The sequence below is a fragment of the Pteropus medius genome, unplaced genomic scaffold (genome assembly GCF_902729225.1).
Source record: "Pteropus medius unplaced genomic scaffold, Ma_sr-lr_union100, whole genome shotgun sequence".
NCBI classification, from domain to species: Eukaryota; Metazoa; Chordata; class Mammalia; order Chiroptera; family Pteropodidae; genus Pteropus; species Pteropus medius.
This window is the reverse complement of record NW_024355523.1, coordinates 2,857,177-2,884,895: the sequence shown is the minus strand read 5'-3', so window position 1 is coordinate 2,884,895 and position 27,719 is coordinate 2,857,177. Positions and strand designations below refer to the sequence as shown.

General features: G+C 34.8%; 2 long non-coding RNA genes across 4 annotated transcripts in view; one reads left to right on the top strand and one right to left on the bottom strand.

Moving 5' to 3' along the window:
* LOC120599655 (uncharacterized) overlaps positions 1 to 27,719 on the bottom strand; it is a 461,597-nt gene that overhangs the window by 176,692 nt on the left and 257,186 nt on the right. The gene's annotated exons all lie outside the window — the stretch shown is intronic.
* LOC120599656 (uncharacterized) lies at positions 1,773 to 26,658 on the top strand. Its single transcript, XR_005651962.1, has 5 exons — positions 1,773 to 2,238; positions 2,537 to 2,596; positions 18,972 to 19,075; positions 25,252 to 25,313; positions 26,278 to 26,658. It is a non-coding gene; the product is annotated as an uncharacterized LOC120599656 (long non-coding RNA).

Below are 27,719 nucleotides of genomic sequence, written 5' to 3'. Positions count from 1 at the left end.
TTTGATTATGATGCTCCTTGGTGTGGTTTTCATCATGTTGCTAGAGGCTTGCTGAAATTCTTGAGTCTTGGATTTATAGTTTTCATTGAATTTATAAAAAAATTTGTTCATTATTTCTCAAAAAATATTTTCTGTTCTTCCACCTATTTGACTCAAATTACTCATATATTAGACACCACAAGTCAATGCTCTTCTGTTAATTCTCCACGCCCTCTAGTTTCCTCTTCTTTCTACGCTTTATTTTGGATAGTATATTGGTGCATCTTTAAGTTTACAGATCTTTCCTTCTGCAACATCTAATCTGTTGTAAACTTTTTACCTTCAGATATCACAATATAACCTAATAAATTTCCTTATAGTAATTTCTATTACTTAGAACCAAAATTATCCTAAGGAGTTTACTATTCTAAAATATATCTTCTGTATAGCTACCAGAATAACCACCTTAAAATGCATGTCTGACTATAAGGCCCTATGTAATCTGGACTTACATTCCTTCTCTGACCTTATCTCCTTCTCCTCTCCATCCCACTTATTCTGCTCTATTCTTACAGTTCTCCTGACTGTTCCTGACTGTCTAGACATGTTCTTGCTTCAGACTATTTGTAGTGGCTGGAGAAAACTCCTTCCTAGAGTGTCTTTCCACCAGGTATTAGCCAGGTTTACTCCCTCATCCCCCTCACATCTTTGCTCAAACATTGTCTTTTCAGTGAGGCTTGGACTAACCACCCTGTTAAAACTGTAGCACGCTCCCCACCAGCACTCCTAATTCCTCTTACCCAACTTAATTCATTTTTAACAATGCTTTCACTTCTAATACTTTATACATTTGCTTATCATTGTTTATTTTTAGTGTTTCCAATAAAATGTAGATTCCACTAGGTGTTTGTTTTTGTTTTACTATTTTGTTCACTAATACATTCACACACCAAAAATAATACCTGGAATGTAGTATTTATTTTGTGTTCTCAATAAATATTTGTGGGAGTGAATGAATTAATTCCTCTATGGAAAAATCCTTCAGTGATTCTTTGTGAAAAGTAGAACATTAATGTTCAAGATTGTTAGCAGGTCATACAAAATCTTCTTGGAATAAATGCCTACTGATTGGTCACAATTCACCCTCTGCAACTCTTTCTTTGCTCTTTAAAATTCTATCATGCTACTCATCACTTAGTGCACATACAATGCTGTCTCATGCTCCCATATCATAGTTGGTAAGGTAACTTCCATGTTTCACTGTCGGCTTATTCCCAGTTTTCCTTTAATACTCAACCCATCCCCAGAGTTCTTCAGAATTAGATTGCATTCATGATTTTACTCAGTAAAATTGTGATGTAGCACTAAACTCTGGTTATTTTTATTTCTCTCATTTAATTTTTTCATTGATAACAACAAATATTTGTCCAATATAAACTGAACGAGTTTCAGCCAGGTGTTGCTGATACAAGGGATAAATAAACCAACTACTGTAGGTCAAGGAGCTGCTTTAAAGCATTCAAAGGCTCCCAAAAGTTTTTAGAATAAGGTCCAAATCCTTGACCCAACATCGAAAGCACTTCACAGTCCTTCCCTGGCCTCCTCTCTCTTTAGATTCACTAGCGTAGACCAAGTGCCCACTCGGCTCCAGTGATTCTAAACCACTTATTTCTTATTATATCATAGCTCTGTATTTCTACTAGTGTTGGTCTAGTTCAAATTTATTCTTATTAAAAGAAATCTAATAAAATTTTAGCTCCAGTGAAAGGTTTGTATGTGTGGTGGTGGTGGAGAGAAGGGTAATAGTGTAAGATTTTGAAAAGGAGTACAGCCAGACTTGGTGGGAAACAAAAGGCTTTCAAGAATTATAGCTGCTACTGTCTGTCTTTTGTTCTCCAGAGGCTTTGCTCTGTTTCCCTTTCTTCTTCCTCTGGCAGTTTTCTCTGCTTACTCATGGTTTCTGATCCTATAGCGTATTGGCTCACACATGACATTGGCTCACTCCTTTGTCTCTAGTCTACTTTGCCTCAGCATAAAGTGACCTACCAGAGCAGCACACCATTACACATGTACACCATCGTGAGTATATTCTTTTTTTTTTCACATTCTTGAAAGATAACCTCACTGACTCAGCTCTGCCTGCTGATCAGTTCTCTGTGGGTCAAGTCAGCTATCTCAGGAGTGGGGGCTCAGATGTTTCAGAAGCTATATGTGAGGCAGGTTAAATGAGAAAGAAAAGTCTGGCATACCTGGCAAAATGTGAGTGCACTGCATCCTCAGTGTTCAAACATATCCTCTCTTTCTGGCTTATTGGAAGAAATATGAAAGGAATTTATGTCAAGTCAGATCTCAGTTCTACTACTTATTTCTATGGGACTCCTGATCAGTATATCACAGCTTCTATAGCCTCATACACAAAATGTGGATAATGTACCATGCAGGGTTACTGTGAGGATTACATAAGAAAAAGATCAGTAAGTGCCTTACATAGGGATTGGTTCATGATAAATACCCCTAAAATATTACATTCCTCTTTCTTTGTATCTACGAATTTCAGCTATGGTATCATTTCATCTTGCGAATCTGCTGGGACTCCTTTCCAACAACAAGCAGAACTGTAAGCCTCTCCTTCTCTCTGTGCTATCATAATACATTTTATTATTTATCTTACTGTATTAAACTGTTGCAATTTCTGGGTTTTTTTTCCTCCACTATAGTGAAATCAACTTGAAGTCACTACTTTTTCTTACTTATTCTTGTATCCCCACTGCTAACACATTGTTTAGCATATAATAGAAATTCAATGTTTTTGAAATAAATGGATGAATGAATGCTGCATGGATGAAAACAAATGAATGAGTGACAGTGGGATTGAGCCAGTCATTCGATAAAGTAATGCTAGAAATGAAGTTAACAACCTTATCCCACCCACTCTTAATTAAAGCAGTTCAAAGGACCAGGCCAGAGTCAGCCTGGTTGACGAATAGGACAGATTCTGTGTGCCAAAAGCATCACACTGTTTGAAAATATTTTTCTTCTAAATGGAAGCCCAGGAACAAAGCCTAAGTTAAAAGCCCCTTAGGCTATGAAGAAACAATGGAAACTTGGAGTCATGAACTAAGCCCCACTTCGACTTTGGATAAAACACCTAGTTACACTTTCTATACTCATAAGGAAGGAAATTTTAAAAACCTGGAGGCTCTGAAAGTGTGAACATCATCTTTTTATATTTTAAAAATCTTTTAATTCTCCAGAGGTTATAGTGGGTTTTTTAAAGTATTTGCTACACTTCTATCTAAATCTGTGTCCTACTTTAGACGAAAGAGATAAAAATCACTGCATTTTCATAGCTGAAAATCTTAAAATGTAGAACACTCATCACCCTAAACCAGGGTTTCTCAACCAGCACTACAGATATTCTGGGCTTGATAATTTTGGGGCGGGGTGTTGGGGGGTTGTTCTATGCTTGCATGATGTTTAGTAGCCACCCACGCCTTCTACTCACTTGATACGTCTGCTCACTTAGAAGCACCCTCGCCCCAAGTTGTAACAACCAAAAATGTCTCCAGACATTGCCAAATGTCTCCTGGGAGGCAAAATAACCTTCGGTTGAAAATCATTCACTATAATAAATATTTACAGACAATTATTTAGGACACTTGATCTTCCTTTTTTCTCAGTCTGCCAAGTTGTATTTGCTGTGCCAAAAAAGTCTTGAGATGGCATCTAGTCCCTCATTCTGAGTTCCAAGAGAGATGTAGCTCCACCAACTCAGAACCATGGTAACCAAATATAATATAGGCCATGATACTGCAAGATATTTGTCATTAAGGATTTTGATAGAAGTGTTTGTGAATATGATAGAGAAGAAGGCATTTAGCTAAAACCTTCAGAGTTAGAGGGAGTTACACAGGCCCAGCAGATCACTAAAACAGGAAGTTTATGGTGGCATTGTTTAATGACATGAGATTTAAAGCTGGTACTTTGTAAGAAGAAAGGCAGAAGAGTGATGTGGATGAGGCAGTGAGGAGCCACCACCTACAGGTCCAGAGGTATGAGGGGTATGGGAGAGAAAACAACTACCACTAAAAGAGGACCAATGGAGAAGCAATCCTTGGAGGAAAGACAGGTTTAAGTTACAGAAAGAAAATGAAAAAGATATTGAGCCCATAGGAATTTTGCTGATGACTGATCCTGAGATCCAGGGAATACAGGCAAAGGAGTTCAGAAACTGTGGAAGATGGTGTCAGAAAAAGAAATGTTCAGAGCCATATGGGAATTACAGACTGGAGGTTGGTGGATGACTAGGAAGTCTTGGGCTTCTTGTGGTGACGTATGTAAACAGGAAGAAAAGGAATGGTAAGTCCTGATAGTCACAAGACAGATGGTTATAAGGGTCTGGCCAGGACACACTAAGTTCTGGGTATCCCTTTTAACTATGGCTGAGGAAAGGAGTATGGAGGCTAGGGAAGAGACAGCTTATAGAATCTCTACTGATATATCCTGACATTATCTACATTAATTTCAGTCCCTTGACCGTTTCTCTTCCAATAACATTGTCCTCCACCCTACCTGAGGTGTTCCCTCCCATGGGCACATCCTTTCACTAGAAAATTATCAGTAATTGAATCCTATCTATAGACTCAATTTCAAGCACCATGCTCTTTAACCATTATTTCTTACTTAGCTTACTCTCTCCAGTTTTCCAAATTCGAATAATTCTTCACCACAAGGAAGCTCAAATCTACTTATCTTATCACTTTTCACTGTCTCTTACACTCTCAAGCCCTCTTTTCCCTCCATATCTTGCTAAATGCCATGGTTGGTCTGTATAATTACTCCTTGTTTACATCTTCCACTTTTTCCCCCCTTTTCATGTCTGTGCATCCACTTTTGTAAACCAAAACAAAAGTTGAATTCAAATAACAACTTATTTGACTGCTGTCTACTCTATTTGTCTAGTTCACATATTTTCTCACTCTCTTGGGTGACTATTTCATATCTTCTTTTCTCTCAAATTCCAACATCTCTTCCTCATTGCCATGTCAGCTGATGACCTTCCTTTCGATTTCACTGGGAATACAGTAGAAGTATTTAGGATAAATTTCTATACATTCCCACCAGCACATTTCTCTCTCTGCCTATATCTGCGTCCATGGAATCTGCTTCCCCTTCTCTCTGTATGAATATAGTATCAGTAACCCTAATAAACACCACACCCTATACTTTGACACTAGATCACATCCCCTTTCCTCTACTCAAGGATATATCAAAGCAATTCTTTATAATGTATTATTAGCTTTTTCCATCCCTATTGGATCATGTTTAGACAATGAACATACACTTATTACTTATATCTCTTTAAAACATTCCTTTTTGACTTCACGTCCCCTTTCAGCTACTGCTCCATTTCTTCTTTTCTCTCTGCAGCAAAAATCCTTGGAAAACACTTCTACACTTGTTTTTCCAATTTTCCTAGTCTCGATCTATATTAAATCCATTCTAATCTACTATCTCTGATAACACTCCACTAAAACTTCTTTTATCAAAGTCAGCAAGACCTCTATAGTGCTAATCAAGAGTAAATTCTCATTACACATTATACTCTACCTAGCTGTGGCGTTTGACATGGCTGATTATTTCCTGCTTCCTATTCCTAAAACATTTGTTTCACTGGTTTTTCAGAACCCTCTGTTGGTTTTCTTTCTACTTTTTAAATTATTCCTTCTAATTTACCAACTTGTTGTCATCATGTGCCAGAGTTTAGTGCATACACTTCCTGTCTTCTCAATTTATACCATTTCTTTGGTGACCTCATTCAGAATCATGGCTTTAGATATAATCTATATGCTAATGATTCTTAAATTTACATTTCCAGTAAGAATTATTCCTCTCAACTCCAGACTCATGTACTCATCTATCCATTCAGCATAAACCATTAGATGTCTCAAACCTAATGATCAAAATTAATTTATCAATTTGTGTTTCTGTCTTATGAAAGACAGAAATGACAAATTCATTTTCCCATCACTCAAGACTCAGTTACCCTTGAGTCCTCCCTTTCTCTCATGCCTATATCAAATGCATCAGTATATCCAGAATCCTATTAATTCCTCACCATTACCACCACTAACATTTTAGCCCAGACCATCATCAACTCTCACTAAATATTTCAATAGTACCCTAATTTGTCTCCTTAATTCTATCCTTAATTACTTATAGTTTATTCTCAATATGTCATGCAATGATTCTGTTCAAACCTATCTTAAGTCAGTTCAGGCTACTATTATAAAAATACCACACACTGGGTGGCTTAAACAACAAACATTTATTTCTCACTGTTCTGGAGACTGAGAAGTCCAAAATCTAGGGTCTGGTGAGACCCCACTCTTGGTTTATATATAGCTACCTTCTAGTTGTGTTCATATGGCTAAGAACAAAAAGAGAGGAAGCGAGCACCCTGTATCTATTTTCTTATAAGAGCACTAATCCTATCGTGAGGGTTCCACCTTCATGAACTAATTACCTCCCAAAGGCCACATCTCCAAATACCATCACACTGGGGACTAGAGTTTCAATATGTGAATTTTAGGGAAACACAAACACTCAGTACATAGCAAAATCTATATCAGATCATGCCATTTTTCTGCTGAACACTCCCTTCCCCATCCCCCCTACCCAATAGATTTTAAACTGACCATGAGAAAAAGCTTAAATTCTTATTAAGGCTTGAAAGACTTATACGGTCTGCTCCCTGTCTTAACCCATTCACTTCTCTGTTCTTGTCTCCCACTATTCTCTAAGGCACTCATCTCCAACTACCTGGCTCTCTGCTGCCCTTCAAACATTCCAAGCAAGTACCTTTGGACTTACTGTTCCAACTGTTCATTGTTTCCCCATATAACTATAAGACTGAATTTCCTCACCTTCTTTAGGCTATTTATATCAACCTAAGGCCATCTCTGCCTACACTATCTCAAATTACCCCCTCTTAAAAACAATCCTTGTGGTTATTTCTCTGCATTAATTTTGTCTTTTTCACTTATCATAATGTAACATTTAATAAATTTATTTATTTGACTAGTTTTATTATTTGCTTTCTCTTCTAGAAATCTAAATGAATAATACTGATCTCAAATGCACATTTTATTTAGGCATAGTTTGGGTTAATATTTTCATCAGTGATGGAAAATAGCTTAAAAGCAAAGCTATCATTACTGAATAAAAAGCAGCCGCTCATGATGCCAAGGTTTTAAATTTGTTGTCAGTGATCAGAGTTACAAGTTCTACCTAAAAATACCATTGTGGCTGTCAACATTTGTAGAAGGCTTATTTCATAAGTGATTTATGCTGTGACTTTCCTCATAGTATGGAAAAGTTAAATGCAGAAGGAAATCCTGAAGAAAGAGAGAAATTTGAAAATGTAGGCTAATGAAAAAGATAAATTATTCAGCTAAAGTTTTAAATAAAGCAAAATAGAATTAGAAACAAAAGAAAAGAGGGGAAAATATGCTTTCTATGACATTTATAAAAATAAAAACAGTTTAGGTTTTTAAAAGCTATAGAGACAGTAGGGCCTTGAAGAAGTTTGGTCTTGTTCAAATCATTGCCTTAATTACTTAAATACAAGTAGTTAGAAAATAACTGATAGCTGGGCATAAACATCCAATGGGAAGAATTACCAGTTCGGTAGTAGACTTGCTTTATGTACATAAATACATAAAATGTATACATACAATCCTATAAATATAATATAAAGAAAAACTTAAAAATGTGATAATTTAGTATTTTAACTATATCTTCCTATGTTTTATATTATAAAGAATACTATAGATGTTATAAAAGAGATAGTCGAAGATGTCAGATAAATGCACTAGACTTAAAATATACATTGAGAGTATAGAAAAACATTTTAATATAATAATAAATGAAATCATTAAGAAAATGAATGTATATATCCGCAAATGTACATACAAAGTAGCATCTCATTGTGTTTTTTTGCTTAAAATTTATCTTGAAAAACATTAAATATTATTATGGTTAAAAAAAAGAAAATGAGTGTAGAAAGTGAGTGACTTTGATTTTGGTAGGGTTGTAGAAGTTGAAAGGAACCAAAGCAACTCTTTCACCAGGTAGAGTACTGAAAATGGGGAAGCTACACAGAGAGATCAGTTTAGAGATAAACACAGGGTCCTCATCATGAACTCAGTTGAGAACTTATAAGAACCAGCTTTTGAGGAAATTTTATAAGGACAGAGAAAAAAAATCTGATGAAATTAATAGAAAAGGACATATGTTCAAGAAGCTAGAGGAAAGGTTGAGCATATTGAATAGAGACAGGACATATATTTTAGAGGAATGCAAATCAAACTTTTAAAGATAAATCTATGTCTAAGAAGAAAAATACCCTGGAGGAGATTAATGGCAGATTGGATATTGTACAAGAATCAAGTAGTAAACTTGAAGAAATAGCAATAAAATACATCCAAAATGAAACACACAGGAAAAAAAAAACTGAAGAGAAATGTAAAGAGAATTACTGAATTGTGGGGCAACTTCAAGAACCCTAATATATATGTAATTGGAATTCTCAAAGAGGTAAGAGAAAAACATAAAATTATTTTAAGTATTTAAATAAGGCTGGAAATTTTCCAAATTTGAAGAAAATTAAAAACCCACAGATTCACAAAGAACAACAAACCCCAAGATCAAGAAACATAAAGAAATGCACATCATGATACTTCATAATCAATTTGCTCAAAACTAGAGATAAAGAGAAAATCTTAAAAGCTAACTGAGAAGACATATTATATATAAAGGGGAAAATATAAGGATGACAGCAGATTTTATATAAGTAACAATGCAAGCTAGAAGGCAGTGAAACATTTTTATAGGTAAATAAAAATTTTAAATGTCAACTTAGAATTTCCTTCTAATCAGTGAAAATTTATTTCAAAAATAAAGGTGGAGTAAAATTTTTTTTCAAACATAAAAAAGCTAAATAAATTCACCACCAGCAGACCTCCATGACACAAAATGTTAAATGAAGTCCTTGAAGAAGAAAAATAATTCTAAATAAGACCTAGGTCTACACAATGAAATGAAAAACACAGGAAGAACACAGATAAATGTAAAGAACAACTTTAAATTTGGCAAATTAGAGGCAAATGACAAATTCCTTGAAAGACACTAAAGTATCAAAGTTCACTCAAGAAGAAATAGACTACATTGATCACTCAATATCTAGTAAAGAAATTGTACAATATCTAGTAAAGAAACTGTTAAAATTCTTCCCAGGTTTCACTTCAAAAAAAAAACCCTCTAGGCTTCTCTAGTAATTTTACCATACATTTAAGGAAGAACTAACACCAATTCTATACAAACTCTTCCAGTAAAGTGAAGGTGAAAAAATCCAACCTGATTCTAACAACCTACAATAGCCAAAACAACTTTGAAAAAAAAACAAAACAAAATTGGAGAAGTTACATTGTCTTACCTCAAGATTTATAATAGAGCACCAGTAAGGTGTTAACATCAAGATAGAAAAATAGATCAAGGGAACAAATCAGAAGCCTAAAAATAGGTATTCGTATATATGAATAATTGATATTTTATGTAGTTGCAAGGCAACATATGGAGAAAACACTTCAGCTATGGATACTTTGAGTAATTAATTGGTTTATTAGGTTATTCTTGAGAAAATATTATCAGTAAGTAAATCTGGGAAATCACCATGTTAAGAAGTTAGTTTTCCATCTCTAAAATAGGCATAAAAGAGACAGCTTATATAACTAACTCAAAGAAGATTTTGTATTTGTCCAAATGACTCCACAGGAGACAATATTTTTCTGTAAAATTCAAATGTAAATATTAACTAACATTATTTCCAACAACAGCAAAAAGCAGCTATAGCCTAGTAAAGGGAAAAATACTCTTAGATCCATTTCTCTTGCTCTTAGATAAATTTTAAACATTAAATGCCACTGAAAATATTAGCAAGGAGCTAAGAAACATATGCTAAAAATAAGCACATAAATAAAAAAGCCCTAGAGTATTTCTAAAATATGCAGTTTCTAAAAAGTTAATTATTCACTAGGCTGAAATATGATGCATCAAAAGGTTGAGTTAAAATTGGCTATTTAATAGCTCTAATAGAGACTCCTATCAATTTTAAAGGTGAAATTATTTCTTCTAATTCATGACAGATAGTGAAGACTGTTTTAACACTGTATCTGATATATGCCAGCAAAATATGCATTTTATGTGCAAAGGTAAGAATTATACTTCATAAAATAAAACGCTGCAATAAAATTCTGAACTTTATTTCTAAAATAAGTTTACTTTTACTTTATATTTAACAATCTTTTTTTATGCACATACTGTATGCCAAGAACTGTCCTAGGCTCTAGGGATGTAAAGAAGAAAATCACAGGTCCCAAGACTGAGAGACAAAGATATAAACAACTTAATGACAGAATCTACCACAAAGGTACGTACATAGGATCATAGGCACATATTAGAGAGACATTTAATCAAAGCTAGAAGTAAGAGGAGGGGACAGGAAAGGAAAAGCATTTCCAGAGTTTAAGATAACTGAATTGAGTTTAAAAGAAACAGCAAGATTTAGCCAGGTAAAGATGGAGGAAGGCCAGCAGGCAAAGGAAGCAGGCAAGGGCTGGCTTCATGAGCATGCAATTTACACACTCAAAGAAATTCTATGTTTAGAAGGACCCTATGCTTGGTTTAATGCTCTTCTGTCATCATCTTAAAATTCTTAATAATATTTGAACAAGGCACCTGTATTTTCATTCTGCATTGAGCCCCACAAATGATGTAGCCTGTCCTGGCTGGAATATAAGTTAGTAAGGAGTGAGAAGAACTATAAGAGGCCATCTCATAACAGTCTCAGTGGCATGGTTTAGAGTTTGAGTTTTCTTTAATAAGTAATCGTAGCCGCTAAAAAGAAGTTAAACTGGGAGTGGACACAGTCAGTTGTGAATTTTTTAACAATAACATAGATTCAAATATTATTAATAGAATGGAAGAAAGGCTGGGGGTGAGGAGCTACCGTAGTAATTCAGAAAAGAATTAGTACTACATAGAATCAGCAAATGTCAATGGAAACAAGATGAGATAAAAATTTCCAGAGATATTTAGGAAGTATAATTATAGGACGTGGTGACCAATAATATGAATGAGAGAGAAGAGTTAGAGAATACTCTTTACTAAGCCATTCACCAAAAGAAAATGTTCAAGAAGAGGCAGGCTTTGGGGGAAGACAATTTTTTTTCACCTTTCTATATTCCAGCTACACATACAGTAGAAGAGTTAGATGGTTGCTTCTATGTAATGTGATCTCAGAGGCTCTAAATGTTCCCCCTCCAATTTACTCCTGAAGAAATGAGTGATTGCACGTGCCACTATTAATCTCTATCTTCTGTGTTAAGGCATTAGGAAAAGAAGGCCTCTGGCAAGTTGCAGATATGTTATCTGATAGTGATAATTGTCAACCTCCAATTACTTGGAGAAGGGCACCTTGATAGGGCAGGGAGGAGAAGCAAGCATGATTGTGCTGTCTGATGGGCTGGGTTGTTGGAGTTGAAGAAGGAATACAAAAGAAATGTGAATCGAAGACTCTTTTTGCCTCCTTATTTGTGAAACAAGGTAGCCTGTAATAAATGGATTTTTGGAGAACATAATACAAATGGCCATTTTAATTTTCTTAATAAGTTATTCAGTAGAAGAATCATGTTAAATAAAAGGCAATACAACCAGGAACTTCAACAGCTTTAGTCTTCCTTTTGAAAGTCTGTTTCTTGGTTTTGATTCAAGTATTTTGCTACTCTGAGCAGTACATTATGATGAGGTACCAATTAACAAATCTTTCTTGAAGGTGGAATTTGAATTATAGATATCAAGTTGAAGATTTTAGAGAGACATTCTGTTGGAAAATATTTACAATTTATGCATTATGAATCCTAGACACATGAACACACGCATATTCATTATAAATCCTTTTCTTTGAGGGCATATCATGGAGAAATCCCCAAGAAAGAAGAACAAATAACAAAAAGACAACAAGATAGAAAAGAGAAAAAAATAGAAAAATGTAACATGAATCCTACAGATTCTAAAACTGAAAATTAGAATTTCAGAAAGAATAGAGCTATATACAGGGAGTAAATGTTCAAAATAATAAATAAGAAATTTCTAGAACTGAAGCCTGCAAGTTTTCAGACTGAAAGTGCCCATCAAGTATTTGGCAAAGTGGGTAAGAAAAGGCACATAGCAACATAGACCATAAAATCTGAGAACGCTGTGGGCAAAGAGAAGATCTTAAAATCTGAAATAGATACAAGTATACATGAGAGTAAAAAGAGGAGGGAGAGGAGAGGAGAGAAAGATTATATTCAAAATATCTAGAATTAGAATGCCATCAAGTTTATAATGGCAAATGTTGAAGCTAAAATAATATGGAGCAATCCTTTAACACTTCTGAGGAAGTAATAATTTTCAACATCGATTCTATCTATAGCCCAAATAATCAAAGGTAAGGGTAGAATAAAGATGTTTTCCATCATAAAATCCACTTGTTCTCTGGTAGCTACTGGACATAAACCAAGAGAGAGGAAGATGCTGGATCTAAAACTGGAGAGGAGAGGGAAAGAGAATCTCCAAGATGGTAAAGAGATGTCCAAGGATCACGGGGCTGCCACAGTTCCAGGAAGCAGCCTACCCAGATTGTACTAGAAGAAAGGAAAGCTCCAAAAGAAATATTGCAAAGAAAAAGATGTAATGAATACATTATTCAATATGTTTAAGCATATCAGGGACATTTCTACTTATGGTAGAGAAATCATAGATAAGTTAATAATAAGTACATAGAAAATTAAGCAACTAAGAATGAATTAATTATTTACTCCAGGGAAAAGAAAAGATCATACAAGTAAGTAAATATATAATATGTGGTTTCATTGTAAATAATATTTACATTGTTATAATAATGTACACACTGAGGAATTATTAAACCAAAACTCATAAACATATAAATTATCTTGGAAGCATGGAAAAGAGAGGGAAAGTATACATGACAGAGGAGGAAGCTCTCAAAGTGAGAGGTCAAAAGAGTGTGTGAAACTGAAAAATATAAAGAGCAAAAACAGAAGTGTAAATATTTTATTTGGCAATATAGATGTAAATATTAAAAGAAATAATGTAAGGAGGAGGCAAGAGAACTAAAATGTTAAATCAAGCTATATTCAGAGACTGCAATATGCTGATCTGCCTTATAGCCAGACCACTTGCAGAACAAAGGAAGATTTCTACTGGGATTGCTAACAAACCATTTCCCTACACTGTAAGGGGAAAATGAGAAAACAGTCTTTAAGTTGTGCCCTACACAAAATGAAATAAATCATCTATTCCTTAAGGCTAAAACCATGGAGAACCTATGGATCAAAGGCTGGGAACTGCCAGCAGGACTTCATCCTACGTATTCTTACCTTTTCACGCTACATACTCTTATCCTTTCAGTACTCTATGTCAATTCCATCAAAGGAAAATGAGTGAACAAAGTCTTTAAACTGTAATTCACAGACACTAAAAAATGGTATATGAACTGAATTCCCTATACACTCAGGGTCCCTCTCAGTCTTTTTTCTTGGTCTCTTTCAGTGTCTTTACTCCTATCACTGTCTCTGTTTCTGTCTGTCTCTCTGAGTCTCTCTCAGGCTCTCTCACTCTCTGCCTCTGAGAGGACATCATGCTCTTTCTATGAAGCGTTATCCCTTCTTTAATAAACTTCCCTTTTGACTCCGACTCTGGCATACATTTGAATTTTTCTTGTGTTCAGCCAAGAACTCTCTCTCTCTCTTTCAATGCAGGGCTTGGGCTTCCCCCCATTCAGGGAATTTGCCCTGTCCTATATCAGAAGCAGCCACAAGAGCTGAAATTGTTGCCTTTGGGAAGCATAGATGAGATTGAGAAGAGGTAAGACACAATTTGCTTTTTAAATTACATTTTTAAGCTAACTGATAGAAATTTAAAAATTCAAATGAGGTGTTGATGAGACAGTTATGGATGTGGTTTTCCTGTAGAAGGGACAGTATGAGCTGAGGCAAAAAAGTGTGATGGCAAATGATATCATTAGTCACTATCACGTCACACAGTGTGACCCAAATAAAGAACTAGAGAGGGAAAATAAGTAGTAAAACATAAGGCTGAAAATAGATGTTCAGACCAGATCACTGAGACATTTAAATATATGAAAGAATATGGTCCTTAATTTTTTGCCTGTGGTGGCTACTTACTGTGTGTTTTGCATAGCCCTTCTCTGAGAACTGCCCGCCTCCCTCAAGGACACTCCAAGATGCCATATTTCTGTCAATTGATCCTGTAGCCATAGCTCACTCTTGAAAGGTGGGCAACTTACCCATTTTTAGTCAACTGATTCCATCTTAGGAATTCAGAACCTTAAATTCAGAAACACAGGGGTGGGAGTTATTGGTAATCAAATAATGTTACCTGCAGTATTTAGAGGAAAGATCTACAAATTGCCATTCAGTATATTCCCAGGGATACTATGATTTCTGTTTTCCCCAAGCTTGCTCTGGATTGTGTGACATACAGAAATATTCCATCAATACATTTCACTATGTGCTTTAGCCCTCAGAATCTATTTTTGTTATTTATATCTTAAGTAGTACATAAGCAACTGAGAGCACTCATGAAATATCCTTCATAATAAAACATAAATACTGAATCTAAGTGAAGATGCTATTTTTTTCACGGCTAACAGCTCCCTAGAAGGGTAGTGGCCTCTTTAAATAAGCTCCCTATCACTGGTGGTATCCAAGGTGAGACAAGATGACTACTTGTTAGGAATGCTGGAGAGGAGTTAGTTATTCAGAAGGAAGCTTTTTCAAAGCATCCTCAGGTATCATTCAGTGTCTGAATGAAGAAACCATGACCAAGATCCAAAGCCTCACCAGAACACCTAAAATGATACAACAGTGACTGCCTGTTTCAATTTTTCCTAAGATTGACCATGATGTAAGAATCTCTTCTTCCCGTGGTACATACAAAATCCAGTCCTTCCACTCTCTTTTCGTGAGTCCACTTCTCAGAGACTGTGGCACATCTCTACATAAAAGGTTTTAAGGCTTTCCATGTCTACTTGCTCTTCAAAGAGAAACAGCTCCACCTAGGGCACTGCTGAAGAGACGTGAAGAGACGGAAATTTTGTACCAAAATATCCTGGCCCCCTTAGTCACAGACCATCAGACAAAGGTTGGACGCAACCCAAGTACGAGCAGTCAATTAAAAAATGAGCAGATTACTGTATGAGCCATAATTTGAAATCCATGGACTAGTGTGAAAAGATTCTGAGGCCATCAACTTCTTGTCCAGGAATTCTTGGACTGAGACTACTAAAAAGAGAAGGTAACATTTGCACGGAGAAATCCCATGAGGAGGAGTCTAGGCTGGAATGGTGAAGGCAAGGTAAAGTTGAAATCTGGAACAATCAGAATTTTTGAAATTGCAAAAACCCCTGATTGATCTAGTGGGGTGCCTAGGGCATATGCACAGAGAACAGCAGGAAGCTAAAAGAGGATACCCTGTGATAACAGAGAGAAAATGAGTAGTAGCCAGTCCCCAAGGCTGCCTTAGCTTCTGTTAATGTTTAGTTTCCAGTTCATTGGTATTTATAGAATAAACTATCCTTTCTTTGACCTAGTGCGAGAGGATGTTTGTTCATTGCAAACAAATGAGCCATCAACTTTAAGCAACCAAAGATCCTATTAGGTTTTAATGTAACCTACATTCCTTTGCTTATATCCTTTCAATGGGCAAGGTTGGCTGTATCATGGTCAGGGATGACAAATAATGCTTTGCTTGTTTGGAGTTAAGGGTGCATTTAATGGAAAAGTAACAAAGTTTTTCATGACAGTAAATTGTTAAAAGCAATTAGCTAAAACAATCAGGGCCCATATTTTTAAATCAGCCCATCTCAGAAAAAACAGTCACTGACGTAACTCCTGAACCAATGAACAAAACAAGAAAACTCGATTGCACTGGACAGAGTAAAAATAAATAACAATGAGAAACATTAGACATGAATAAAAAAGTAGGAGGCAGTAAATAAAATTAATCAATATACTAGTTTGGAGATGGAGAAGTTACACTAAAATTAGAAGTCTGAAGTGTAAATAAAATAAATCTATTCAAAACTATTGTCTTGAATTCTTTACATGTTAATCATATTAGGAATAGGCTTGTTTTGGAAATTTCATGAAAGATTTGTTTGTTTCTGAAACACCAAGAGGCAAATGGTTGGACAAGGCCTAGCTAAAAGATTACTGGTTTATGAGAACAGTCTTTCCGTGTTCAGCAACAGCAACGGCAGCAGCTCTGACTATTTTGCAGTGAGCTACTGAGTTATGTGGTTTAATATGTACCCAAGACTGGATGGGATCTGAATGCTTGGAAGGTGCTATGCAAGAGAACCCAAGAAGACATTCACAATTTATCTTTCTATTGTCATTTCCCATTAATTCTCTACTTCAGGGAAGCTTATTTGTGAACTGTCAAATGTCTTTGGCTGTTCAGTGCTTTTCACACATTCTTCTTACTATCTGGAGTTCTCTCCCCTTTCTCTCTCTTTTAAATTCTATCATTTTCTTTTACAAAGCCAACTCAGATCCCTTCTCTTCTATAATGCCTTTCTGGCCCACTGGGATTAATAGAGTTTATTCACTTCTAATTCTTAACAGAATTTACTATTCCTATCTCTGTGTTGACAATTACATTAATTTTCAAAGCTTTCCTTCTTTTGCTGGTATTAAAATTAGCTTTCATATTGACTTTCCTTATTTGATTTTTTCATATGATTAGGCTTATTTTATCTACATAACATATGTTAAGCTTCCTTCATGGCACTAGATCTTAAACATAGGACACAGCCCGGTGCCTATTATCGGGTTACTGGAGTTGATTCAGAAGCCACTGCTATGAAAGAAGGTGACACACCAGGTATGACACTTCATCCTAAATCCACACTTCATTCCAATTCCCAGGCCACTAAGAAAAAATCTTAGGTTACAGAAAATATACATAACTCTGTGACCCTGTGGGACATAGTTCAGGGTCAGCTTTGATACTCATGTAGGCAGTCATTAGCAAACAGCTTGAATTTGCTTCCATGGCTTCCAATGTTTCTGCTGAAATAGAATCAACATTCTCTGGAGAGTCTCTCTCATTCCCTCAAGTAACTGGAGTAGTACTTGTCCTCATTTTGGTAATTTTGGTGCTACTTTCCCTGAAATAATTTTTACTGCTCAAATCTCAAACTTTACAAAAGATCATAACTTTCAGAGATTTCAGTTTAATTTAACTTAATTTGATTAAAATTAATATAACTGGGAGATTGGAACTCATCTCCCCACCTCAACACCAGACTGGAGAAAAGGACAGCATCTGGTCCGAGGACATAATTGGGTCTTTACAAATGACAATGTTAAACCCATGACAAGATCTATTTATAGCTATTGTATATGTCATTAAAGGGTATGTGGCTAATGGATGAACATTTTTATTATTTCTAAACTGTCTAACAAAACATATTTTCGACCAAGATGCTGCTGAAGAGAAGGAACTATCACCACTTTGCATAATAATACAAAAGACCAGTTTACTAGTATAGAAGCTGGGTTGTGGTTATGAAGCAATGACATGTTTCTTTTCCTCACGAGGTTATGAAACAGTAGAGTATTAATGATAATCCTTGAGAGCTTTGTGTGTGTGTGTGTGTGTGTGTGTGTGTGTGTGTGTGTGTGTGATGTCTATGTTATTTATCGATTTCACTCAGACTCGGAGAAATGTAGTACTATAAAGGCATATTTTACCATCAATTTCCCAAAATATTGGTGGAATTTTACAAAATAGATGTTAGAATAGGTTAGAGAGGCACTATATCTTGTCTGGTCATTTCATTTCGTTTCTCCTCCCTTTATCTGTTCAGGAAGTTTGACATAACTTATTTTTAGCAGTAGTAGGTTGGGAAAGTGATGTGTGGGTCAAAGGATATTCAAGGATTGCCTATATTAACTGCTAGCTCACAGCACATGAACAAAGGTGGCCATGGCATAGTGCACAGGATGGGAAATGTGGAGAAACATTGCTGAGAGTACACCAAATTCTTACTCACAAACCTACCGTCAACAATCAATATTTTGCCAAAGTTGTTTCACTTACTCACCCCCGTACTTTTAGCTGTAGTAGTTTAACACAATTTCCATACATTATTCTTTTACTCCTAAATATACCTTAGCACATTTCCAGAAAAGGGAAGGAGAGATTTCTTATGCCATCACAATGTCATTGTCTTACCTCTCCACTTACCAACAATTCTTTAACATAACCTAATGCCCAATTTATATTAAATTTTACCCAACTATTCTACCAAATGCTTTTTTTTTCAGTTAATTTATTTGAATTGTACTTTTTAAAAGTCTCTTTAAACCTGTTTTAATCTCTTTTAAATCTATTTTAATCATTTTTTAAAATGCTGTTGTATTGTTGAAAGAACTGCAGCAGGCTCCATATTCTGGATTAGGATAAATACTTCCCATGGTATCATTTGACTTACTTATAGTCTGCTAAAATTGATCAGTAAAGTCAGTAACATCCGTTCTCTTCATTTTCGGGTTCCCCAGCATAAGATGATCTGATATATCTCTGCCTGGATCTGACATATCTCTGCCAATTTATGCTTATTCTCCTGGCATAACTGTTAACAGTATACCTTTCGCTCACAAAGTGTCTCTGTTTAGACAATGAATTACTTATGAGCCTCACATTTAATAATTTTATCATCTATTGATGACATTTACTAAACCAGTTATTTCATTAGGGATTGCATAATGATTTTTTATGATTCTTTCTGCATTTATTAACTAACTACTTCTATGTGAAACTCTTTTCTGCATCTATAGAACTTATGGGATACTCTGAAACACAATTTACTTCAGAATGACAAGATAAATGCTAATTCCTTCTCTTCAGTTGCCAATTTTCAGAATACTGAATTGGTGCCAAGGTAATCCTTAATGGATGTCCAATGTCCAAGGTCCATTGAGTTTTGGTTTGTTTCTTTCTTTAAAATATCATTATGACTGCATGGCTTTTTGTACATTAAATGTGTTTTAATCAATCATAGTTGTTATTCTTTTTGTTGCTCAAATTGTCCCACCTTTGGATAGTGAAAGTCTATTCTACTTGGCTCATGTGTCATTTTGACAAAACCTCATTTCCCTTTAATGGTTTTCTTATTTTCTGGTGTACAATGTTCCAGGTTTATTCTCTATATTTCTTCTCTTAGATCTGAAATCAAGTGTTGTGTAGCAGCAGTGATTAAGTGGTAAGTTAGAAGAGAGCTTCAGGTGAACGGTATCCTACTTCCCCCAAATTATTAGCAAAAAATTAGCCCTTAAGGAACAAGAAAAAGCTGACTTTGGGGTTATATCAAGACTTGACAGTGGCTACATATAAAGCTAGATAGTGACAACAGAGCTACAAACAGAAGAGAAATGATCTATGTCTTCAAGTAGCTTATATGTTAGAAGGAAGATCAGATATTTTTCAGTAATCATAGGTGAATTTAGTGTGTTATAAGCTCCCCAGCATTGCAAACTTAGAAAATTTCTGCTTAATTCAACTGGATATAAATTCAGTTAGATATAAATAGCATATGTTTTGATTCTCTACTAATTGACTTAACAATCATTTTCACCTAAACATATGGTTTTGATGTTTCCCTGGCTGAATAATTTAGTAGGGGATTTACAGACTTTGCTTTAATTACATGATAAAAATATATATATTCATTTGCTTCCTTATGACTTTTGTAATGTCTATAAATATTTACAAAGAAGCTACCAGTTCACATAGATGTCAGAGGTCTCAGTATACTTAGAAAAATAAACAACTGCCTTTCATTATCTCAAAAACATTACAATGACAGGAATTTTATTCGCCACACTTTTCCCTCTGAGAGTGAGTCCAAAACCTCAGATGAAATATCTAAAAAATTATTGCTTTGTAACTTTAGAAAAACAAGGAAATAGTTTTTTCACAAGTAAATCTTTAGTTCCAATGACCTAGAACTTTGCAGATTCCAAGGCCTTTGTATTATAGTGGGAAAAATCTGCTAAGTAACAAGGAAAGGCTTCAGCTTGTTAAGAGTTAAAACACGCTCTGTGTTTGTCACTTGAATATCATACTCTGAGCCCTGAACTCCCCAGTTCAGATGTGAAGTCTTCACTCACAGGTATTTAGTTGGTTCTAGGAACTGGTGTGGGAGGATTTGAATCATTGGCAGAGATTATTATTAATCTTAAATTCCAAGTTGTTTTATATTCATTTTTTGCTGTTCTTACCATTTTCTGAGCAACATGGAGAAGATAACAAACTCAAGTCATATAGAAAACAAAAGCTAGATTTAATAATGATAAAACATGATTGACTTCATGAATGAGTATATTCAATCACCCATCTCAAATAAGATAGAATTTTGCTTATTTAATTTTTCTCTCTCACCCACTCAGATATCCTGTATCCACTTAAAAAAATATTTATAACTTTAGCTGCACAAGGTTCTATATTTGTCATTTAGAACAGAAAATTTTATAATACATGATTCTTATCCTTGAAGTACTCATAGACACGTGTGAACGGGCTTATAAATATAACATAATTCAGATAGCATCAATATTACAAAGTATCATGGTAATTAGCAAAGCTGAATAAGGTTTTATAGAGGTGGGTGTAAAGAATGAATAGAAAACACCAGATAAAAAGGGGCTGGGCATTTAGGCAGCAGGAATAGCAAGTATTGAGCTAGTTGTGTAACAGGCCACTAAGTACGTGTTTAACGTTACCCCAGAAAACTTTAATTTTCAAATATTTAAAATTGTGTTCTGTCAAGTCTTAACCACATGTCCTGATTTAATTTGAAAAAAAAAAAAAGAATCATTTAATAGTTAACTAAATGAGAGGAAAAAAGAATGTTTTCCCTCTCATATACTGTTTTTTAAAAAAAATCGCCAAGCGATATATTCATTAAAACAAGAAAACTTAGAATTATTAAGGAATATTTTGTTATAGAAAGAATGAACTTATGCAATTTAATACTTCTTCCACTATTTGTTTTAAATTATAATTCTTGTTTGGCTTTTCTTCGTACACAATAAAGGGATTATTTGCTATTGAAATCTGGCTCTTCTTTCCCAGCACTCTGCTTAAAGAGTCTCTCAACTTTGCATCAAGTAAGAGAAACAAGTAAAAAAAGAAAAAGAAAAAAGAAATACCATGATTTTTCTTCTCAGCTGTGGTTCACAAGCTATATTGTCATTTTTACAAAGAAAACTGAGCTATAACTCCATTTTCTCTCATCTTTTTTAAGTTCAAAATTTACACATGTTTTGCATTAGTCTAGAATTAAAATTCTGACTGTTTATGAGCTCTAAGATCTAGAAAAAGGTTTATAAACTCTCTAGTTTTTTAAATTATAAAATAGAGATTTTTTTTCTTTAAAAGCTGGAAAGTCATGAATATCTTAAAAATTGGTGTCTCCCCTTCTTTAAACTTTTTATAGAACTAGAAATCTGAATTTAGTAGTTCCTGCAGCAAACAGCATTTTTTGGCCAGTTTCTTATAGATTAAAATTTATGCCAAAAATTGTTATTGAAACCATTATTATTTTTTTCCCAGAATGTCATTTAAAATAAATATTTTGGTATGCACAATAATATAATTTAAGCATGCAAGATTGGTCTTTAAGACACAGACTTGCAATATGGGGACTCTGGTGTTTATACTAAAAATAGGAGTTCCAAAATTGCTTTGAATAATGACTGTATTATTTTAAAAAAATAGAATTTTCAGAATTAGATTTAAGAGGGTACTGTTTAATACTTATTTGAATATTGAAGTTTGAATGTTTTTATATTCTATAAGGGAGGAGAGCCTAACTCACATTCAAACCAGTTCCTTAAGTTTTTGACATTTATTTATCCTGTGAATTAGGGAAAATATATATAATTAATTAATTACTGTAAAATTCTTCCATAAATAATGTGAATTTTGTTATAGCAGAAGGCAACATCACTGAATGAGAAGAATATAAACTATGGAGCTAACAGCCCTGGGAATTGATCTTATTTCCCACGCTTATTGAATTTATTACCCATTTCTTCATCTTTTTAAATTTAGAAATATAGTTATTCTTTATGTTAATTTCCATGTGTCTATTTGTTTGTTTATTTATTTACTATTCACTTATTTTTATGGCCTAACATCTAGCCCACTCTCCTCTTTTACTTTGGGATTCTCTTTTGTAGCAGGAAGTACCTCAATCTCCTGCCCCTTGAGAACCTGAGACTTGACATGTGACCTGTGCTAAGATAACCAGTTGTTCTTGCAAAAAACTTTGAATCTTGATCAAAGAACTCAAAGGCAAAGGTTGCATTACATTTTATTCATAGCGATATTGTCCTGGGGCATAATGTACCTACTGCTTGTTCTCTGGACATCCATCCTTTTGTTCTTTACCAATTCTAAAACTAACCTTCTAGTCTCCATTAATGTGAGCCTCCAATGTCATCCTGCTATAGATTCCTGCTTTTCGAAGGTAACTGGGGTCAGTTCCCGTTGTTTGCAAGCAAACGCACTGACTGACACACCTACTGTAGTAGACCAAATAATGGCTACCACAGATATCAAGTCCTGATCCCTGGAACTTGTAAATATTATTTTATTTGGAAAAAGGGTCTTTGCAGATGAAATTGAGTTAAGAATCTTGAGATGAGAGATTACAAGAATGCTTAAAAGAGAGAAGCAGCAAAAAGTCACACACAGGGGAGATGACCATCTGAAGACAGAGGCAGAGATTGGAATGATGCAGCCATAAGCCAAGGAATGATGAAGCTAAAAGAGGTCAGGAATGGAATCTCCCCTAGAGCCTCTGGAGGGAGTACGACCCTACCACCATGCTGATATTGGATTTCTTATCTACAGAACTGTAAGAAAAAGAATTTCTATTATTTTAAGTTTAAACTTCCAATTTCAATGTTATATAGCTGTAGACAGAAGGACTAATATCCAAATCCAAAGTCTCTTTGGATCCAAAGACAAAAGTTCTTCTCACTCTAGATGTTGGTCCTTCAAGCCTAGCAATGATGATGGAATTTGGAAGTTTGGGACAAAATAGATGATTAAATAAAAGGGTTAATTTGGCAGGATTTTCTAAATCTCACTAAGACTTTTGATAAAGCATGGTAGATTGAGCACACATGTTTATTTAATCTCTTTTCCCAAATCTCACTAAAATGATAGTGAATTAATACGAAAATTATAAATTCTACAGATCAAGAGAAGAGAAAATAGCAGGTAAAAATTTTTGGAGTATGAAAAGCATACTTATGAATGGTAACTGATTTTGACAAACAAAGTGAAATGTAAGTGATCAGGGATAGAGTATAGACTGGATGGAAGAAGTGAGATAAAGTGAGAGCACAGAGCCCAAAGGAATGTCTTCAAATCATAGAACCTAGACAGGCTCAGGAAGTGGTGGTACTAGATATCTCCCAAGATTGAAGTTGGCAGTGCACTGAAACAGTTGGAACTCCATTTCTTCCTGTAGCAATGATGCTTCATCTCAAGCCAGGCAGAAGATGGAAGTTTATTGCTTAGAGAAGTTGAACCAGAGGAGCAATTGACTTGAGAAAAGCAAACACAGAAATAGCTGTGGATGAGGATAACATTGAAAACCAGGAGAATATGTGGCATTTTGCACACAGAATAACAAGAAATGCACCTTTTTCTCACTCCCTCAGATTCCAGAATGCAGACATTTCAACCTCAGCACTGGATAGAGTAAAATAGTCTGGATAAAGATGGACAGGTTGATAGCTTGGGTGATGAAAATAAGGGAGATTTCTTTTTAAATAAATTTTCTCAACAAAATAGAAAATGTCAGAGAAGATCGTCAAGTAAAGGTGAAAGGGATCAGGGTGATAAAGTTTGAGGAGAAAGAAGAAGACATGAAGTAATCATTTGAAGAGTGGAAATCAGAAACTAGGAGGAAAAAAACAGAGGTTGATTCATAGTGAGAGAGTGGTGCATCAATAAATTAAATTAAGTCTTCAGGATAGTATGCAGATCTTGCTTTCTAATACCATTCTCCAATAAAAGGAACCAGTGCTTCTGGAGAAATGGTTAATTCTAGGACTGGGGCAAGATGAGCTTGGAATATCTTGTAGTGCTAGAAAATAAGAAAGTGCTTAAAAAGAAAATAGAATGATGTGGGAAGGGACGGGGATGGGAAGGGTTATGTCAAAGGGACACAGAAGCCAACTGAAAGAGCTTATAATGACCAAAGCTGGAACAATTGGAGCAACAAAATAAGTATGTAACTCTGAATTATAAACCAAAATATAAAATAAGTATATAAGTATTCATAGGTTTATACTGAAGTAAACAAATGATAGAATCAATACATGGGAGATAAAAGACAAACTACAATGGCAAAGAATTCCAAATTATTTATATAGATACTCCACTCTCAAGGAGTATAACTATTTACACCTTAAGTGTAGGCTGCGCACAGTAATTTTCTTCCAAAGAGTACAGTATGGGAAAGGGAGAAAAATATAACTTTACACTGAAGCAAACTAACAAACACTACTTCATCCAGGTGATCAAAGTTAACATCAACAGCAATAAGTCAAGTTGATAATACATATTTTTAATATGTTGTGACAATAACCATGATTCACCTCTGTGCTCTTCTTCCCCCAAAATCATAACATCAGCCTAAACAGGAGAAAATCATCAGACAAATCTACATTTTATAAAATACTAGACCAGTATTCCTCAAGACTGTCCAGAAAAGTCTGAGAAACTATCACAGCCAAGAGTAGGCTAAGAAGATGTGATGACTAAATGTATATAATATCCTATATGGGATTCTGAAACAGAAAAAAGACACTAGGTTAAAGTTAGGGAAATCTGAATAAAGTATAGACTTTAGTTAATAATAATGTATCAATATTGATTCATTAATTGTAAATAATATATTATACTAACATAAGATATTAATTAATAATAGAAGAAACTGGATGTGGGGTATATGAGACATCTCTGTACTCTCTTCGAATTTTTTCTATAAATATAAATTATTCTAAAATTTAAATTTTTATTTAAAAATAAATACAGAAAAGAAAAAAGAAGAAGTCTCCAGTGAGTGAATAGTTGCTGGAATGGGACCACCACACTAGGTAAACTAAAGGACTAGCAGTGGTATTCAGAGAAGAAGATATTTTAGACCCAGTATATTGTTTGGGGACGACAAGATCAAGAATATGACCCAGGAAGGGGTGCTTTATATGGAGGTTACTGAGGACCAGAAAGATAAAAAACTAAGAGGCAAATAAGAATAAATTCATGCTCTTGGAATTGAGCCATTTACAATGGTGCAGAGTAATGATGGAAAAGACTGTGGGGCATCTTCGTTTCACTGATCTGAGAGGCTCTTGGTCTGTGAACGTTAAGTTCATAGAAGTCTATGAACGTAAGCTCTTAGAATGAAATGAAATGCAAATTCCCAATTAAAATTTATCCATAAGTAATAATGGATCTCCTTTTAAGTAACTTCAGCCAGCTTTCAAAGGAGTGGACAGTATCTAGTTTCACCAGAGTAAGAGATTATCAAAAACAGCAGTGAAGTCAGCTGATTTTCTCTATATGGGATGCTTAAACAGAAGTGTATGTCAGTGTTTGATATTCAATTAGCCTTCTGCAACATGGTAACAAATTCACTCTCTAGTAGTCTACAGAAAATGAAATATTTGGTGGGGGTAATTGTTTATAGAAGTAGAGTCATAGTAGTTAAAAAGTCCTTTGAAATAGTTTGTCTAACCTTGGAGCTTAGAGAAGTAACACCGAGTTGCAGAAAAGTGCCAGATTAAATTTATGGCAGCAAATTCAACCATCATGTTATGTGTTCTGATACTTGTTTAATCACTTTTTAACGGTGCCTCAATTTTAAAGCACTTTACAGGTTTCATGGGTTTGATACGTAAATCTATTTGAGGTAGGAAGAATAGATATTATCCCAATTTTACTAATATGAGAACAAAAGCTGAGAGTAATTAAATCACTTTTTCATTGTCCGCAGGGCTTGTAAGGGACAGATTATTACCCATAATGCACATCTTCTGTTTTTGTCTTTTTTTTTAATAGATTATTGGTTTATTATAAAAGAATATATAACTCAGGAACGGCCAGATGGAAGGATGCTTAGAGAAAGGTATGAGGAAAGGGCACGAGATTACACATCCTCTCCAAGCTGCCACTCTCCCCACATCTCCAGCATTCACCAACCCAGAAGCTCTCTGAAACCTGCCCTTTTGAATTTTTATGGAGGCTTCATTACTTAGGCATGACTGATTAGATCACTGGCCATTGGTGACTGATACAACCTCTAGGCCCTCTTCCCTCCCTGGAGGCCAGGGGGTAAGACTGAAAGTTCCAGTTCTTCGATCACATGCTCTGATTTTAATCCATTTCTTTCCATTATAACACAGAACCCCTCATTACAGCTGACTCAAAAATCTCTACTTTTATTAAAGGTTTATTTACTGTGTTTTTATTAATTCTTTTTCATAGAAAATAAACAATAAAACACATTTGAATAAAGTATTTGGAAAAGTTTATATGTCTTTCATTTTTAAAACAATGTCACTGGTCTATATATTCAACAAGAATGCTATTTCGCTTGCTATTAAATCTTCAAGAATGCTATTTCCCTTGCTAGAGCACTATACCTTCACATAGCAGGAACTAGAGAATTCTAAATGAATAAATAAACTCATTTTCAAAATATTTTCTAAAAATCTTTGAATATTCAACAACAGTAATTATGCCTTGAGTATTTTGAGGCAGTATATTTCCACTGGAGAGAGCATTGAGCTTAGGTTCAGGACATAGGTTTCATTTTTTAAATCAGCTTCCTTGTCTAAAAATAAAACCTTTAATATCTTTGGCATTACATTGTATAATATAATAAAATAAAAAAAGACATCGTATTATGATTTTACTAGGGTGTGTGGTAGATTAAATGATTGGCCCTAACTTTTCACTTTTTCCTCTATTTCCTTTGTAATTTAAGTTGGAGATTCCTTCTAAAAAAGGTTCTTTGATACTGAGCTCAGCTATGTGACTTGCTTTGGCCAATGAAATATAAGCAGACCTTGTACAAAAAGGGAATCAACTCTGGCATGCATGAGTGGGCATGCCCTCCTGTGCTTCTTCCATTCTCATAAGAACATATACTGGCAAGGTTGTTGGTCCCAGGAGGAGCATGAGCTGGGAATATGTCAGAGAGAAATAAATATATGCTTATTGCTATATGCTAATGAGATTTTGAAGTTTCTATTATGCAATGATATTTGACTAGTAATCTGTTCTATTTTGTCGAGTTAGAAAGGTCAGTCTCCTTTATAGGAATTGAGAAGAAAAAAAAAAGGAGCTGAGAGTGCTTTTTCACTTGTTTTGATAATTAACATTATTTTGTCTGTCCCAAGTACTGAATATCTGGTTCATGCAAATTTTCGCCATCCTCAAAGTTTAATCACTGTCCTTGGTTAAAATACCTTTCTTTCCACTTTATGTGCAAGTCCTTT